Raw genomic sequence first — 19,556 nt, forward strand, 5'->3', positions numbered from 1 at the left:
AAGACAACATGTGATGACTAAATACAAAACAACCAGTAAAAGTTTAAATATAATTAGTAAATTTGTGGAAATAAATCTTATGTACTCAAAGGCCAAATATATATAAAAAATTGGTTATACTCAGCTTCCAATTCCTCTTAAGTCAGGCTCCCTCCCTCTGAAGAGGTTCTACAAGTTAGGGAGGTTGGATCTGAGAAGTAAACATAAAATTGTAAAAACCCCTGGGGAGGCAGAAGCTCACTTGTGTAAATGGACGTAGGGTAGCGTAGCAACCTAGGGTTGAAAAGTACAAGGGCACACCACTTGAGGCAGGGGTGGGGTGGGCAGGATGAAGGAGAGCTTTTCAGAAATGTTCTTGTCTCTCCTTAGTCTCCTCTGAGGCAAAAAAGCAACACCAACCTAGTGCTGAAGGTAACATCAGAGCAGCAGTCTAGCCAGGTTGAGGTGGCAGCCCTCATCTGTTTGCTCAATGAACTTCCATAAGGGTCTGTGCTTGATAAACAGCAACTTCCTGATGGATTTACTGCAAGGTGTCCTGATAGACAAGGTCAACAGAAACTATTTGAAATAATGTACATGGAAAATATAGTCAAAATAAAAATATTAAGAGATGGGCCGGGCGTGGTGGCTCACGCCTGTAATCCCAGCACTTTGGGAGGCCGAGGCGGGCAGATCGCTTGAGGTTAGCAGTTTGAGACCAGCCTGGGCAACATGGTGAAACCCTGTCTCTACTAAAAGTATAAAAATTAGCTGGGTTTGGTGGTAGGTGCCTGTAATCCCAGCTACTAGGGAGGCTGAGGCACGAGAACTGCTTGAACCTGGGAGGTGGAGGGTGCAGTGAGCCAAGATCGTGCCACTGCACTCCAGCCTGGGTGACAGACTGAGACTCCATCTCAAAAAATAAATAAATAAATAAAATAAAATAAAATTAAGAGATGGGCAAATGAATGAATGGATATAGCTGAAAAAATGTTTTAATAAGTTAGAATATTAGGCTAAGAAACTCCTAGAACACACATGGAAAGGGTAAAATGCTTAAAAAAAGAAAAAAGCCATACAATGGTGTACGTCTGTAGTCCTAGCTACAGCCAGGAGGCTGAGGCAAGAGGATCACTTGAGCCCAGCAGTTTGAGGCATAGTGCACTATGATCATGACTGTGAACAGCCACTGCATTTCAGCCTGGGCAATATAGTGAGACCCCATCTCTTAAAAACAAAGCAAAAAAAGGTATAGTGATATGAAAGATCTTTATGTAACAGAAGACCCAGAGGAAGACATATAAACTAAACAGATTCAAAGAAATATTTGAATGACTGGTAATTTTCTAGAATTGGAGAAAAATATCATATTGAACAGGTTTTGAATGCAAAAGAGGACAGAGGATAAATAAAACACACACGCCTGCATATACAACAACTAGATACATTATAATGAAATTTAAGGAAATGAAAGACAAAAAGAAAATTCTAAGAGTTTCCAACAAGGAAGAGTAGGTCAGCTATAAAGGAGTACAATCGGAATGTCATCAAATACCTCATCAGCAACTTGGGATTTAAGAACAAGTAATCCATATTATGCACCACATGCCCATACCAAAATATCTCACATATTCCATAAATATATACATCTACTTCATACTCACAAAAATTAAAAAGAAAAAAAAAAGGTAGTAAATCTTAATTAACATTACCCAGATGGAGTAACTTTAAAGTGCTGATGGAAAGCACTTTGAACTAAAAAGTATATATCCAGAAAAACTATCATCAAAACTAAAGATGTTTTAAGCACATAAAATCTCAGGTCTGCCTCATAAAAGCCCTCTTTGAAAATAAAGGAAGTACAGGTTGAATATCCCTAATCCAACAATCCCAAATCTAAAACTTTTCCAGTGTCAACAGTATGCTCAAAGAAGCATTTTGGATTTTCGGATTAGGAATGTTCAGCTGTTAAGTATAATACAAATATTCCCAAATCTGAAAAAATCTGAAATCTGAAACACTTCTGGTCCCAAGCATTCATTTCTTTCTTTTTCTTTTCTTCTTTTTTTTTTTTTTTTTTGAGACAGGGTCTCACTCTGTTGCCCAGGCTGGAGTTCAGTGGCACGATCATGGCTCACTGGAGCCTTGACTTCCCAGGCTCAAGCGATCCTCCTACCTTGGCCTCTGAGTAGCTGGGACTACGGGTATGTACCACTATACACAGGTAATTTTTTAGTGTTTTGTAGAGACAGGGTATCACTGTGTTGCCCAGCTGTTCTTGAACTCCAGGGCTGAAGCAATCCTCTCGCCTCAGCCTCAGAAAGTACTGGGATTACAGGCGCCAGCCACCACACCTGGCCCCAAGCATTTCAGAAAGGGATACTCAACCTGTACTCCCAATAATAGTATTATGAGATACATGAAAGGTAAATATATAACTTAGTAAAACTTAATATATCTTTTTTTTTTTGAGACAGGGTCTCACTGTGTTGCCCAGGCTGGAATGCAGTGGTACAATCACGACTGACTGCAGCCTCAAGCTCCCAGGCTCAAGCAATTCTCCCGCCTCAGCCTCCCGAGTAGCTGGGACCACAGGCACCTGCCACCACGTCTGGCTTATTTTTTTATTTTTTTGTAGAGATGGGGTCTCAGTATGTTACCCACAGGCTGGTCTTGAACTCCTTCCTGGGTTTAAGCAATCCTCCTGCCTCGGCCTCCCAAAGTGCTGAGATTACAGCACATGTGATAGCCACCACACCTGGCCCTAATATTATCTTTTAAAATAAGACAAAAAACAACCATAACAATCCAGGATGAAATCTAGAGCAGGGCTATACAACTTTCTGAAATGACTAAAATATCTTTCACCTGTGTTGTCCAATATGTTAGCCACCAGTCACACGTGGCTATAGAACACATTAAATGTGGCTAATGTGACTAAGGAACTAATTTTTAAATTTTACTTAAGCTAAAACAGCCTCTAAGACTACTGGCTATCATATTAGCACAGATCCAGAGCAGGGGTCAGCAAATTTCCTCAAGGGACAAATGGTGAATACACAGGCTGGTGGACCATGTGGCCTGTTGCATCTACTCATGTAGCACAAAAGTAGCCACAGACAGACAAATGGCAAGGCTGTGTTCCAATAAAACTTTATTTTAAAAAAGGATGCCAACATGAGACATAGTTTGCCAACACCTCATCTGGATGATATAAACACAGTGGCAAGGCAAGCAGCAGGTGGAAGAGAGGGAGAGAAGACAACCAGAAGGTAGCCAGAGTGTGCCAAGGTATTTATGTTGAAGGCAGTGAGTGATATAAAGATACTTATAACAACAACAAAAGAAACCAAACGTATAAATGTAAGCATAGATTGGTTTGGGATAATGACCAAAATTTTAACTGAAACACAATGAAATGTGTACATTTCAAACTAGGAAAAGAAAATTCAACCTATTAAATGAAAGAGAGAGAGAAAAAAAGACAACAAACTCTGGGATTGGATTTTTAAAAGATCTAGAAATAGGAGGTCTACAAAAAGAGCCTAAATACAACAGGATATAAAAATGCCGAAAATAGGCCGGGCACGGTGGCTTATGCCTGTAATCCCAGCACTTTGGGAAGCTGAGGCAGGCAGATTACTTGATGCCAGGAGTTTGAGACCAGCCTGGCCAACACGGCAAAACTCCGTCTCTACTAAAAAAATACAAAAATTAGCAGGGTGTGGTGGTGCACGCCTGTAATCCCAGCTACTGAGGAGAGGTGAGGCATGAGAATCACTTGAACCTGGGAGGCAGAGGTTGCAGTGCAGTGAGCTGAGATCATGCCACTATACTCCAGCCTGGGCAACAGAGCAAGGCTCTGTCTCAAAAAAAAAAAAAAAAAAGCTGAAAATAAATGAGTGGGAAAAAATACAAAAGGCAAATATGAATCAAAAGCTTGATAGTAATTATAAAATCAGAAAAATAGAATTAAAGAGAAACGTATGTGAAGAACAAAGTAGGTTACTAGATACTGAGGAACAGATCAAGAAGAAATAGCAATCATAAACATTTATGCTTTTAACAATGTATCTTCCAAGTAAATAAAGCAACACCAAGACAATTCAATGGGGAAAGAACAGTCTATTCAATAAATGGTGCTGGAACAACTAGATATACATATGCAAAAGAATGAAGTTGGGCCCTTACCTTACCCCCTTTGCAAAAAATAACTCAAATGGAGTTAATCTAAACGTTTACATTTAGCTATAAAACTCACAGAAGAAAAAATACAAGTAAATCTTTGTGACCTTGAATTAGACACATGACAAAATCTGTGTAGCTAAAACCAAACGTCCAAATGACAAAAAAAAAAAAAAAAAAAAATTCTTAGGCTGGGCACAGTGGCTCACGCCTGTAATCCTAGCACTTTGGGAGGCTGAGGCGGGCAGATCATGAGGTCAGGAGTTCAAGACCAGCCTGGCGAACAGAATGAAACCCTGTCTCTACTAAAAAGAAAATTAGCTGGGCACAGTGGTGCATGCCTGTAGTCCCAGCTACTCGAGAGACTGAGGCAGGAGAATCGCTTGAACCCGGGAAGCAGAGGTTGCGGTGAGCTGAGATTGCGCCACTGCACTCCAGCCTGGGCAACAGAGACAGACTCTGTTTTAAAAAAAAAAAATTATTTCAAATCTCATCAAAATAAATTGTTGCTTCAAAAGCCATCAAGAAAGTGACAAACACACCAGGTGTGGTGGCTCACGCCTGTAATCCCACCATTTGGGAGACCGAGGCGGGTGGATCACCTGAGGTCAGGAGTTTGAGACCAGCCTGACCAACATGGAGAAACCCTGTATCTAATAAAAATACAAAATTACCCGGGCGTGGTGGCGCATGCCTGTAATCCCAGCTACTTGGGAGAATCACTTGAACCTAGGAGGCGGAGGATGCGGTGAGCTGAGATTGTGCCACTGCACTCCAGCCTAGGTAACAAAAGAAAAACTCTGTCTCAAAAAAAAAAAAAAGAAACTGACAACCCACAGAATGGGAAAAAAATACAGCTGACTCTTGAACAATACAAGTTTGAACTGCATGGGCACACCTATATGTAGATTTTAAGTAAAAGTTACACCCAATGTGCCTGCCTCACCTTTCACCTCCTCCACCTCTTCCGTCTCTGGCACTCAGAAACAGTAAGACCAATCCCTCCTTCTCCTCCTCGGCTAGCTCAATGTGAAGATGATGATGAACAGGAAGACCTTTATGATGATCCACTTCTACTTAATAAATAGGAAATATATTTTATTATATATCTTCCTTATGATTTTCCTAATAACATTCTTTTCTCTAGCTTAACTGTAAGAATACATATAAATACATATACTGTAAGAATACAGTATATAATACATATAAAAAGTGTGTTAGCTGTTTATCAACGAGGCTTCTGGTCAACAATAGGCTACTGGTAGTTAAGTTTTGGGGTAGTCAAAAGTTTTCAGCTGCACGGGTGTTGGTACCTCTAACCCCCCTATCATTTAAGAATCAACTGTATTTGCAATCATGTATCTGTTATGGAACTTGCAACCCATAAAGAATTCCTACAATTCAACAATAAAAAGACAAACTAAAAAATGGACAAAGGAGTTGAACACTTTTTTCAAAGAAGAAATACAAATTTATTTCAAAGAAGATATACAAATGGCCAAAAAGCACATGAAAAGGTGCTCAACATCATTAGCCACTGGGGAAATGCACATCAAAACCACATTGAAATACCACTTCGTACCCAACAGGATGACTAAAATAAAAGAGTCACAAATGGTCATAAAGATGTGGAAACAGCCAAGTGTGGTGGCTCACACCTGTAATCCCAGCATTTTGGGAGGCCGAGGTGAGCAGATCACCTAAGGTCAGGAGTTCAAGACCAGCATGGCCAACACAGCAAAACCCCATCTCTACTAAAAATACAAAAATTAGCCGGGCATGGTGGCGGGCACCTATAATCCCAGCTACTCCAGAGGCTGAGGCAGGAGAATCGCTTGAATCCAGAAGGCGGAGATTGCAGTGAACCAAGATCGCGCCATTGAACTCCAGCCTGGGTGACAGAGCGAGATTCAAAAAAAAAAAAAAAAAAAACCAACAACAAAAAACAGCTGGGCGCGGTGGCTCATGCCTGTAATCCCAGCACTTTGGGAGGCCGAGGCGCGCAGATCACAAGGTCAAGAGATCGAGACCATCCTGGCCAACATGGTGAAACCCTGTCTCTACTAAAAACACAAAAATTAGCTGTGGCAACGTGCGCCTGTAGTCCCAGCTACTCAGGAGGCTGCAGTGAGCCGAGGTCGCACCATTGCACTCTAGCCTGGCAACAGAGCGAGACTCCGTCTCAAAAAAAAAAAAAAAGATGTGGAAAAACTGGAGCCCTCGTACCCTGCTGGTGGAATTGTAAAATGTAAAATGGTATCGCCACTTTGGAAAACATTCTGGCAATTTCTCAAAAGGTTAAATGTAGAGTTACCATATGAAGTAGCAATTCCACTCCTAGTTATGCACTCAGGAGAAGTGAAACATATACCCACACAAAAATCTGCACACCAGTGTTCACAGTAGCCTTACTCAAGAATAATAATCAAAAAGTAGAAACATCGAATATGACATGTATATCCATACAATGGAATATTATTCAGCCATAAAAAGGAATGAAGTGCTGATAAATGCTATCTCATGGCTGAACCTTGAAAACAATAGCTACTTTAGTAAAAGAAGCCATGTTTTGTGACTACATAAAACCACATATTGGGGCCAGGCGCGGTGGCTCACGCCTGTAATCCCAGCACTCTGGGAGGCCGAGGCGGGTCGATCACAAGGTCAGGAGATCGAGACCACAGTGAAACCCCGTCTCTACTAAAAATACAAAAAATTAGCCGGGCGTGATGGCGGACGCCTGTAGTCCCAGCTACTTGGGAGGCTGAGGCAGGAGAATGGTGTGAACCCAGGAGGCGGAGCTTGCAGTGAGCCGAGATTGCACCACTGCACTCCAGCCTGGGCGACAGAGCGAGACTCCGTCTCAAAAAAAAAACAACCACATATTGGTCAGGCGCGATGGCTCACACCTGTAATCCCAGCACTTTGGGAGGCCAAGGCAGGCAGATCACAAGGTCAGGAGTTCAAGACCAGCCTGACCAACATGGTGAAACCCCATCTCTACTAAAAATACAAAAATTAGCCAGGCATGGTGGTGCCTGCCTGTGATCCCAGCTACTCAGGAGGCTGAGACAGGAGAACTGCTTGAACCCGGGAGGTAGAGGTTGCAGTAAGCTGAGATTGCGCCACTGCTCTCCAGCCTGGGCGACAGAGCAAGACTTCATCTAAAAAAAGAAAAAAAAAGATCTCTACAACATGTATTATATTATATTATTCCATTTATTTGAAATGTCCCAAATAGGTAAATCTGTAGAGACATAAAGTCAATTAGTGATTGCCAAGGGCAGAGTAGAGGGAAGAATTAGGAGTGACTGCTAATGATCAGGTTTCTCTCTGGGTGATGAAATTCTAAAATAGTGATGATGGCTGCACAATTCTGTGAATATACTAAAAACCACAGAGCTTTTGGTATGGTTTTTTTTTTTTTTTTTTTGAGACAGGGTCTTGCTCTGTCACTCAGGCTGGAGTATAGTGGCTTGACCATGGCTCACTGCAGCCTTGACCTCCTGGGCTCAAGTGATGCTCCCGCCTCAGCCTCCTGTGTGGCTAGGACCACAGGCATGTGCCACAGGCATGCCCAACTAATTTTTAAAATTTTTTGCAGAGACAGGGTCTCACCATGCTTCCCCCGCTAGTCTTGAACTCCTGGGCTCAAGCAATCCTCCTGCCTCAGCCTCCCAAAGGGCTGGGATTACAGGCCACTGCACCTGGCCTTGCTATGTGAATTTTATCTCAATAAAGTTGTTTAAATAAATGAATAAATAAAAAGCATCAACTCTCAGAAATATAAGGACAGCAACCATTTTAGATGGCAATCTTACTCCTCTCTGATAACAAATAGATCAAGAATAAAAATAAACATCGGATAATCTTATGTTCTTTGGTCATAACACAATAAAACATAAGAATAAAAACAGCAGCCAGGTGCAGTAGCTCAAACCTGTAATCCCAACACTCTGGGAGGCCAAGGTTGGAGGATCACTCGAGACCAAGAGTTCAAGACAAGCCCGGACAACACAGCAAGACCCCATCTCTATTTTTTTAAGTAAAAATTAAATAAAAGAATAGAAACGGCAATAAAAATATCCTTGAGAAAACCAAACCTGTATGTCAAAACTAAAAGCTATACCTGTAAGTCTTCAGGTTAAACAAATCATAAAGGAAATTACAAAATATTTATAAATGTATAACACTGAAAACACTACATGCCAAAACTTGTGAGATACAGCTAAAATAGTACTCAAAAAGAAACTTAGGAAGATTGACAAAATAACCCAGGGAAGCAATAAACATATGGGCAGAAATTAGAGAATAAATCAACAAAATATAGATGAACAAAATCAAAGGCTAGTTATTTCAAAAGATTTTATAAGATAGACAAACTTTTGGCAAGACTAATCAAGAAAAGTAAAGAGATGCAAGTAACAGTAGATGAAAGATTTAAAAAATACTATCGTGAACAATTAAATCTGAAAACCTGGGCAGAACAGATACATATTCCAAAAACTGTAAATCAGCCAATCCACAGCCCAAACTTAGAACCATCTCCTCTGGCCCCTACAAGCCAGGAAGCAATAGTCCTCTGCCTTCATTGCCCAGGGCCAGATACAAAAAAACTAGTGATCACCGCTACAGCCCAGAGGCAACTGACAAGATTCAAACTAGCCAATCCTAAACTGTTTCCCTTCCTTTCCCATGAAAAATACAATAAAGACTCTGAACCAGGCTTTTCCTGATCCAAACTGGTTCTTCCCTATGTAGCCCTGAATGAAATGGCATGTCTTCTCCTGTCAGTAAATGTACATAACAATAATCTTCTTTTAAAGGGCATTAGTCTCAATATGTCATTTGTCACCTCCATAAATTAAAATCCTACAGACATTTTTAGACAATAAACAAAGCCTTTTCCACTTATAGACATAGATGTTTGAAAACCCTAAATCAAGTTTTAGTGAATTGAGTTCACTAGCATATTAAAAATAATACATCCCGCTCAAAAGGATTTAAGCCAGAAATTCAAGAATGGTTTAACATTTAAAAATGTATCAATCTAATAAACCATATTAATGAACCACAGGAGAAAAGTGACTTAACTAGCTCAATAAATTCAGGAAGGCATTTAGTACCTATTTGTGATTTATAAAAAATTGTCAGGCTAGGCACAGTGGCTCACGCCTGTAATCCTAACACTTTGGGAGGCTGAGGCGGGCTGATTACTTGAGGTCAGGAGTTCGCAAGATGAGCCTGGCCAACATGGGGAAACCCCAACTCTACCAAAAATACAAAAAATTAGCTGGGCATGGTGGCACATGCCTGCAATCCCAGCTACTCGGGAGGCTGGGACAGGAGAATTGCTTGAACCCGGGAAGCAGAGGTTGCAGGGAGCTGAGTTTGCGCCATTGCACTCCAGCCAGGGGGACAAGAGCGAAACTCCGTCTCAAAAAAAAAAAAAAAGTTGGTCAGTGATGAATAGAAGAGTTCCTTAACTTAAAAAAGTCTGGCCGGGGCCGGGCGCACTGGCTCACACCTGGAATCCCAGCACTTTAGGAGGCTGAGGCGGGCAGATCACGACATCAGGAGATTGAGACCATCATGGCTAACATGGTGAAACCCCGTCTCTACTAAAAATACAAAAAATTAGCCGGACGTGGTGGCGGGCGCCTGTAGTCCCAGCTACTCAGGAGGCTGAGGCAGGAGAATGGCGTGAACCTGGGAGGCGGGGCTTGCAGTGAGCCGAGATTGGCCACTGCGCTCCAGCCTGGGCAACAGAGCGAGACTCCATCTCAAACAAAACAAAACAAAACAAACAAAACCAACCAAACAAACAAACAAAAGTCTGGCCGAGTGCAGTGGCTCACACCTGTAATCCCAGCACTTTAGGAGGCCAAGGTGGGCAGATCTCCTGAGGTCAGGAGTTCAAGACCAGCCTAGCCAACATGGTGAAACCCTGTGTCTACTAAAAATACAAAAATTAGCTGGGGCATGGTGGCGGAGGCCTGTAATCCCAGCTACTTGGGAGGCTGAGGCAGCATAATCACTTGAACCCAGGAGGTGGAGGCTGCAGTGAGCCGAGATCGCACCATTGCATTCCATCCTGGGCAATAAGAGCAAAATTCCGTCTCAAAAAAAAAAAAAAAAAAAGAAAAGAAAAGAAAAAGAAAAAGTCTATATACCAAAAGCCAATAACAAAAATCAAACTTACTGGAAAAACTTCAGAAGCTTAGGATATCACTTAGGATAGACAGGTCAGAATGCCCACTAAGGACATTTTTCAACATACTACTGAAAACTTGTCTAATAAAGTAAAACAGGAAAAAGAGGTATAAGGACTAGAAGAGATGAAGCAGATGGTTTAAACAAACTATTACAGTAAATATGATTAGGCTCAGGTGTGGTGGCTTGCGCCTGTAATCCCAACACCTTGTGAGGCCCAGGTGGGCAGACTACTTGAGGCCAGCCTGGCCAACAGGGCAAAACTCCATCTCTACTAAAAATACAAAAATTAGCTGGGCATGGTGCTGCACGCCTCTAAATCCCAGCTACTCGGGAGGCAGAGGTGGCAGTGAGCCAAGATTGCACCACTGTACTCCAGCCTGGGGGACAGAGCAAGACTCTTAAAAATACATATATTCCTGAAAATATGGTACCACTCACAATAGCTACAAAATGTAGGAAGTATCTAGAAATTAAACTGCAGATAAGGCACAGGACATTAATGGGGTAAAAAATTACCTCATAAAGTCTAGGAGGGGTGTGGTGGCTCACACCTGTAATCCCAACACTTTGGGAGGCCAATGTGGGAGGACTACTTGAGCCCAGGAGTTTGAGACCGGCATGGGCAAGATAGCAAGACCCTGTTTCTATTTAAAATTTAAAAAGTCTAAATGAAGGAAGAACTATACCACACTTACATGTAGTTCCTTAAAGACTAATATAACTTATAAATCCAAGGCAGTTCTAATACAAATCTCAGAAGAGTTCTAATTTTGAAGGAATTTCACAAACTTTATCTATATAACAATAAAAGTCCACAAATAGTTTGATCAAGTTTGAAAAAGAAGTGTAGAGTAGGGGGCTCACTCAACTAGATATACTAAGCTACAATAATTTAAAAAACGATATTTTGGCCAAGCACAGTGGCTCACACCTGTAATCCCAGCACTTTGAAAGGCCAAGGAAAGAGAACTGCTTGAGGCTAGGAGTTCGAGATCAGCATCAGTAACACGGCAGAACTCCAACTTAACAAAAATACAAAAATTAGCTGGGCATGGTGGCATGCACCTGCAGTCCTAGCTACTCGGAAGACAAAAGTGGGGGAATTGCTTGAGCCCTGTACATCGAGGCTGCAGTGAGCCATGGTCATGCCTCTGCACTCAAGCCTGAGGAACAGTGTGGGTCCTTGTCTAAAACAAAACAAACTATGTTTTGGCACAGCAACATATAAAAATAAAACAGGAAAGCTTAGCAGCAGATTCACGGATATACGGAAATACAACATAATGAAGATGACCCACAAATGAGGAAAAAATGCATCCACTATTTGTGGATGGTACTGTAAAAATTGTCTCCAAAAAAAAAGTAAATAAATAAAGGGCTGATGAGAAAAACAACAGTGGCCACCAATGAAAACGTAAACTGATAAAGCCATTTCAGAAAGTGATTTATCAGTACTTAGTGAAATAATTTTTTTTTGAGATGGAGTCTCGCTCTGTTGCCAGGATGGAGTGCAGTGGCGTGATCTTGGCTCGCTGCAACCTCCACCTCCCGGATTCAAGCGATTCTCCTGCCTCAGTCTCCCAAGTAGCTGGGACTACAGGAGCACGCCACCACGTCCAGCTAATTTTTGTATATTTAGTAGAGATGGGGTTTCACCATGTTGGCCAGAATGGTCTCAACCTCTTGACCTCGTGATCCGCCCACCTTGGCCTCCCAAAGTGCTGGGATTACAGGTATGAGCCACCGTGCCCGGCCTTAGTGCAATAATTTATATACATACCCTATGATCTAGAAATCCCACCCCTGAATATATATCCCCATAAAAACTTTCACACGGGTTTCTACTGAGACATGTATGAGAATTTTTAAAAATAATATCACTGTGGTAGCAGGGAACTGAAGGTAACTTAAGTGTTTATCTCAGAAGGAATGGGATAGATAAAATACAGTAGACGTATATGCTGTAGTTAAAAACAATTAACTAGGTATACATACTGTAACACAGTGTTGACTAAAAAAATGAGATAATGCAGTAACATTTATGTTTACAAAATCATATGTACTCAAAACAAAATATAATTTAAAAGTATACACAGATATCCAGGTAGCACATATGTCAAACACATCAGCACATATATCAAACACAGATATCCAAGTAGCACATATATCAAACACATCAGCACATATATCAAACACATCAGCACATATATCAAACACAGATATCCAAGCAGCACATATATATATTTAAAGGGGAATGGGAGGGGATCAGAAGAGGAAAATTAATAAAGAAGAAAAGAGCTTTGTGCAGGCTAGGCTGATGATAGGAGTGTGCGCCTTGAAATGAGGAGCATGACTAACGATTCTCTGAACATGTTTCAAAAAAGAAGTGTATTGTATGCATAGGCATAACAGTTCTTTCTTTTGTAAAAGAGATGTCGTACTTCCAGAAAGACAGATATATCTATATAGACATAGGGATGTGTGTGTCTATACATATACATACACATACAGTGGCAAATACACATATAAATGTCATGAAGGATGCAGTTCGAAAATAATCTTATGTTGCCGGGCACAGTGGCCTCACTCCTGTAATCTCAGCACTTTGGCAGGCCGAGGTGGGCAGATCACCTGAGGTCAGGAGTTTGAGACCAGCCTGACCAACATGGAGAAACCATGTCTCTACTAAAAATACAAAAATTAGCTGGGCATGATAGTGCATGCCTGTAATCCCAGCTACTCAGGAGGCTGAGGCAGGAGAATCTCTTGAACCTGGGAGGCAGAGGTTGCAGAGGGCCAAGATTGTGCCACTCCACTCCAGCCTAAGCAATAGAGTGAGACTCTGCTTCAAAAAAAAAAAAAAATTAATAATAATAATAATAATCTTACATGCCTTGCGTGATAATTTCTCTGAGATTAAAAAACAAAAAACAAAAACCACAGCAAAAGGTGGGAGAAGCATAAACGGGTTGTGAATAGGAGGGTAATTTTAGATTGCTCATAAGGAAAACGGTATAGTTCCCTGACACTCGCATATAGTCTAAAATACTGATTAAAGGTAAAAAAAATCAGAATATGGTTTTCAATATTCTGTAACGTTAGCCAAAAATAGTGGTAGAAAAATATTTATAATTTTTAAAAAATTATTTTTAAAATGTTTGTGGGTACATGGTACATGTATACATTTATGGGGTACATGAGATGTTTTGATACAGGCATGCCATGTGAAATAAGCACATCATGGAGAATGGGTTATCCATCCCCTCAAGCTTTTATACTTAGTTACAAACAATTCAATTACATTCTTTATTTTAAAATATACAAATTATTATTGACTAGTCACCCCACTGTGCTATCGGAAATGCAAATATTTAATAAGCTTTAGTGAAAACATATATACTAGAATTAATGACATGTTTTCCAATTATTGCTTAATTAACCAATAAAAGAAAAACTCCATAAGTTTGTTTCAGTTAGAAACACAAACTTATTTTCAAAAGGAACATCATTAACTATGTTGGTAGCAACTAGCACACTTATAATGAACAGTCAAAGGTCTTATAACCTTTTCTACACAGGGCAAATTTTAATGAAAAACACTTGGTAATGTATTTTTTTTCAAGAGACAAGCAATAGTTTGGCACCTAATATATAACCACAATGACCAAGTCAGGTGTGCAGTGTCCCCAGTACAGATTTTATTAGAGTTCAGTTATAAATACACAATCTCTTGACACTAAAGATGTAGTTCTTGCAGATAAAGCCCAAAGGCAGGAAATGAATCTCCTTCCAAATGCTGCTTCTTATCTTTAAAGTAACCTCAAATTATTACTAAACTAATAAAGTAATTTTGTTTCAGAAAGTGATTTGATCTATTTTATTTCCAGCTTTTGATAAATTCAGGAGTGAGATGAGGGATTATTGCTTTCTGTCTGACAACATACACTGAAACACAACATGAAAATAAAGGAAAAACTTCTTTTTAATGACTTTTATGGTAAAGTTGGAATGGGTAATATCAAAGCCTGTCAGTATATGGAAGCAGATGTGTATGGTTTTGGAGAAACAGAAAGCTAATTTTGTTATTTAACTTCATAAATTTGGAAGTAAAGCTTACATTATCTTCCAATTAGAAATTGTCAAACAGGTTGAGTAAAAAGAGTGCAATGAGATTGTACACAAACCAAATAAAACAATAACTCAAAAATGTAATTATGGACATTACTGCCTTATTTATGGAATTTTTCTAATATAATGGTACATAGTGAATGGCCACAAACCCAAATTCGCGATCATGATTCTATTAAAAGGTCACAAAAAGGCCAGGATATCAAATACGACAGTCAAAAACAAAGTGGGATGGAGACAACACAGGAAACTTTCAGACCACTAATGATGAACAGTAATTACTGCACAGATATAATTATTATTGTAGCAATATAGCTACCACTTATTGCACTTCTGTGTTATGCACTGGACTAAACACTTAAGATACACTATTTCTAATACTTAGGTCGGGTGAGGTCCCAGCACTTTGGGAGACTGAGGTGGGAGGATCGTTTGAGGCCAGGAGTTCCAAACCAGCCTGGGCAACATAGCAAGACTTCATTTCTACGACTTTTTTTTTTTTTTAATTAGCCAGGCGTGGTGGCACATGCCTATATTCCCAACTACTCTGGAGACTGAGGTGGGAGGATTACTTGAGCCCAGGAGTTCGAGGCTGCAGTGAGTTATGATAGAGCCACTGCACTCCTGCCTAGGCAACAAAGCAAAACCCACCCCTGCCCCGTCTCTAAAAAAATAAAATACATTTTTAAAAAAGTAATGAGTCTTTACATATTTAACATAGTTTTGAAATACATTTAAAAAAACCTTATTTCAAAAGAGAGATATTTAAAATACTATAACCATAGTGGAAAACTATCACACCACACTTATAAAAATCATGTAGACCAGTGAGAAAGGATATAGATGTGAATAACAGAATTAAGGTTGGACGAGATACACAAATTGTTTGCAAGGTAGAGATACACAGCCTCTTGTAATACAGTAGGGAGTGGAAGAAACTACAGCTAATCAAAGAGAGCACGCCCCACCTAAAGATATTCACATTTAAAAAAATTTTTTGAGACAGTCTCACTCTGTTGCCCAGGCTGGAGTGCACTGGCATGATCTCAGCTCACTGCAACCTCCACCTCCTGGGCTCAAGCGATCCTGCCACCTCAGTTTTCCAAGTAGCTGGGACTACAAGTGCGGGCCACCATGCCCAGCTAATTCTTTGTATTTTTAGTAGAGACGAGGTTTCACCACATTGCCCGGGCTGGTCTTGAACTCCTAAGCTCAATCAATCCGCCCACTTTGGCCTCCCACAGTGCTGGGATTAGCAGCATGAGCCACTGCGCCCAGCCGATATTCACATTTTTAAAGTTTTAAAAATTGTCACGATAACCAATTTGTTTGTGCCAATTAACAAAGCACAAATACATATTCAAACGTACATATGTATGTAAAGGTATATAGTACTTTAAAGAAAACAGGGAAAACATTCATTTCAAACATACATGAATTGTCACAAAATGTGACCATTTATTAAGATACTAAGAAAACGTAAAAAAACTACAAAAAAACAGAAGTCACATGGGCCATGGACATGTTTATAGACAAAATGAATTAGGATTAACAGCAAAAAGTGGAGGAAAAAGGCCAAATATTTGAAAATTAAAAGCATAATTCTAAACGTTTTATATTAAAAACAGAATCAAAACAAAAATTACAAATTATGTCTAAAAAATACACAATGTGGTCACTAAATAAAAGCCTGTGGCATGCACTCAATGCAGCACTGAAGAAAAATTTACAGCTATTAATAAATTTCTTAGAAAAAAATTAATTGTAAAAGACAACAAACTAATATCAAAGAAAGATTATATGGAGATAATGAAGATAAAAGAAAAAAGTAATAAAATAGAAAACTAAAAGACAGCGGACAATGAATAATCAAAAAGCTGATTCTAGCCAGGTGTGGTGGCTGATGCTTATCCCTTTGGGAAGTCAAAGCAGGAGAACTGCTTGAGCCCAGGTGTTTAAGACCAGCCTGGACAACACAGCAAGACCTCATCTCTACAAAACAATTTTTTCTTTTAAATTAGCCAGATGTGGTGTCACATGCCGTAATCCCAGCTACTTAGGAGGTTGAGGTGGGAGGATTACCTGAGCCCAGGAGGTCGTGGCTACACAGTGAGACCCTGTCTCTAAATAAATGTAAATAACCAAAATTAGCTGAAAAAGTAAAATCTGGGGCCGGATGCGGTGGCTCACGCCTGTAATCCCACCACTTTGGGAGGCCGAGGAGTGCGGATCACGAGGTCAGGAGCTCGAGACCAGCCTGACCAACATGGTGAAACCCTGTCTCTACTAAAAATACAATAATTAGCTGGGCATGGTGGTGTGCACCTGTAATCCCAGCTACTCAGGAAGCTGAGGCAGGAGAATCGCTTGAGCCTGAGAGGGGAGGGTTGCAGTGAGCCGAGATCACGCCACTGCACTCCAACCTGGGCCACACAGCAAGACTCCATCTCAAAAAAAAAAAAAAAAAAGTAAAATCTGAACAATTAAAAAAAATCAGAAACTGAAATAGTGAAGGACCAATTCCAAATATATTACCTTTCATTTTAACAAAATTTCTGTTAACTGTCCTAAAACAGAGGTTCACAAATATTTTGGTCTCTTTTATACTCTTTAAAATTATTGAGTACCCAAACAGCTTTTGTTTACATGCATGGGTTTAGCTGTCAATATTTACCACAGTGGAAATTACAAGAGAAAATTTTAAGTTATTAATTCACTATAAAATAACCCATTTCATGCTAACGACATTCTTATCAAAGGTTATAAAACTTGTGAAAAATAACTAGTTTCAAAAAAATTAGAAAAGTGGAAGTATTTTGTATTTTTGCAAATCTGTTAACAAATGATTGCTGGATTCTCGTATGTGCTCTATGTTCAATTATAATATTACATGTAAGCAGCCTCTGGAAAACACCAAATACTTGTGAGACTATGAGAGTAAAAAGCAAATAATGTCTTTTTTTTTTGAGACGGAGTCTCACTCTGTCACCCAGGCTGGAGTGCAGTGGTGTGATCTCGGTTCACTGCAAGCTCCGCCTCCCGGGTTCACCCCATTCTCCTGCCTTAGCCTCCCCAGTAGCTGGGACTACAGGTGGCTGCCACCACGCCCAGCTAATTTTTTGTATTTTTAGTAGAGACAGGGTTTCACTGTGTTAGCCAGGATGGTCTCGATCTCCTGACCTCGTGATCTGCCCGCCTCAGCCTCCCAAAGTGCTGGGATTACAGGCGTGAGCCACCATGCCCGGCCTCAAATAGTGTCTCAGTATTCCTGTGAAAAAGTTTTGTTTTTGCAGATCCTAAGTAACTCCCAAGGGCTACCCCCATTTCACACCTGTCGAGCCATTGTTTTAGAGGAAAAAAAAAGAGGGAGAGCAAAATCAACACCAGATTAGAACAGCACAAGAAAACTACAGGCCAATGCGACTTAATAGCAAACACACTGTACACAAAAATTTTGTGTCAAAATGGATTAAAGACCTAAACATAAGGGCTAAAACTATAAAACTCTTGAAAGAAAACAGAAAACTTAATGAAACTGGATCTGGTAATGATTTCTTAGATATGACACCAAAAGCAGAGGCAACAAAAAAATTGATAAACTGGATCAGCATAATTAAAAACTTGTACAGGAAAGGACCCTTTCAGCAGAGTGAAAAGGCAACCCACCAAAAGGAGAAAATATATGCATATCATATATCTGGATAACGGACTGAAAAAAGAACTCCTACAACTCAACAAAAACAAAAACCCGGATTAAAAAATGGGCAAAGATAGCTGGGCGCGGTGGCTCACGCCTGTAATCCCAGCACTTTGGGAGGCTGAGGCGGATGGATCATGAGGTCAGGAGATCGAGACCATCCTGGCTAACACAGTGAAACCCCGTCTCTACTAAAAATACAAAATATTAGCTAGGCATGGTAGCAGGCGCCTGTAGTCCCAGCTACTCGGGAGGCTGAGGCAGGAGAATGGTGTGAACCCGGGAGGCGGAGCTTGCAGTGAGCCGAGATCGGGCCACTGCACTCCAGCCTGGGCGACAAAGCGAGACTCCATTTCAAAAAAAAAAAAAAAAAAGGCTAAGACTTGAGATACCACTTCATACCCCTTAGGATAGCTATTATCAAATAAAACAGTCAATACCCAGTGCTGTGAAGGGATGTAGAGAAATTGGAACTTGTGTGTATTGCTGGTAGGAATGTAAAATGATTCAGCCACTGTGGTGGTTCCTCAAGACTGAAACAGTCCTCAAAAACTTAAACACAGAATTACTATATGATCCAACAATTCCCCCACCACCCCCCAAAGTATACAGTTGGCCCTCTGTATCTGTGGGTTCCATCTATGTGGATCCAACCAACCATGGTTTGAAAATATTTGGAAAAAAAAAACTGCCTGTACTGAAGATGTATAGGCTTTTTTTCCTTGTTATTATTCCCTAAACAATAGAGTATAACTATTTACATAGTATTTACATTGTATTAGGTATTACAAGTAATCCAGAAATGATTGAAAGTATATGGGAGAACGTGCATAGGTTATGTGCAAATACTATGCCATTTTATATCAGGGACTTGGGCATTCACAGATTTTCATATCTGTGGGAGGAAGGACCTCAAACCAGTCCCCCAAGGACACCAAGGGACAACTGTACACTCAAAAGAACTGAAGGCAGGAAATGAAATGGTTACTTATACAGCCATGTTCATAGCAGCATTATTCACAACAGCCAAAAGGTCCAGGCATGGATGAACAGATTAAACAAAATGTGATACACATATACAATGGAGAAGAAAATTCTGACACATGCTATACCATGGATGAACCCTGAGGACATTATGCTAAGTGAAATAACCCTGTCACAAAAAGACAAATACTATATGATTCCATGTATATGAGGTATCTGGAATGGTCAAATTTACAGACACAAAGTAGAATGGTGGTTGCTAAGGGCTGGGCAGGGCACTGGGGGAAGGGGAGTTATTATATAATGAGTATACACTTTCAGTTTGGGAAGTTAAAAAAGTTCTCAAAATAGACCATGGTAATAGTTG

The 19,556-nt window shown here is 40.2% G+C and overlaps 1 protein-coding gene across 9 annotated transcripts in view; it reads right to left on the reverse strand.

Moving 5' to 3' along the window:
• NSRP1 (nuclear speckle splicing regulatory protein 1) overlaps nucleotides 1-19,556 on the reverse strand; it is a 72,915-nt gene that overhangs the window by 30,496 nt on the left and 22,863 nt on the right. For 2 of the 9 annotated variants that reach the window (XM_055101351.2, XM_063599152.1), the window contains exon 4: nucleotides 5,111-5,237. The exons of 5 other annotated variants lie outside the window; for them this stretch is intronic. The gene's annotated coding sequence lies outside the window, so the exon portion shown is untranslated. Of the gene's footprint in view, nucleotides 1-399; nucleotides 536-5,110; nucleotides 5,238-19,556 lie in introns of all 9 variants that reach the window. 2 more of the 9 variants (XM_055101348.2, XM_055101350.2) reach the window with 2 other exon arrangements.

The sequence above is a fragment of the Pan paniscus genome, chromosome 19 (assembly GCF_029289425.2).
Source record: "Pan paniscus chromosome 19, NHGRI_mPanPan1-v2.0_pri, whole genome shotgun sequence".
In the NCBI taxonomy this organism is placed as follows: Eukaryota; Metazoa; Chordata; class Mammalia; order Primates; family Hominidae; genus Pan; species Pan paniscus.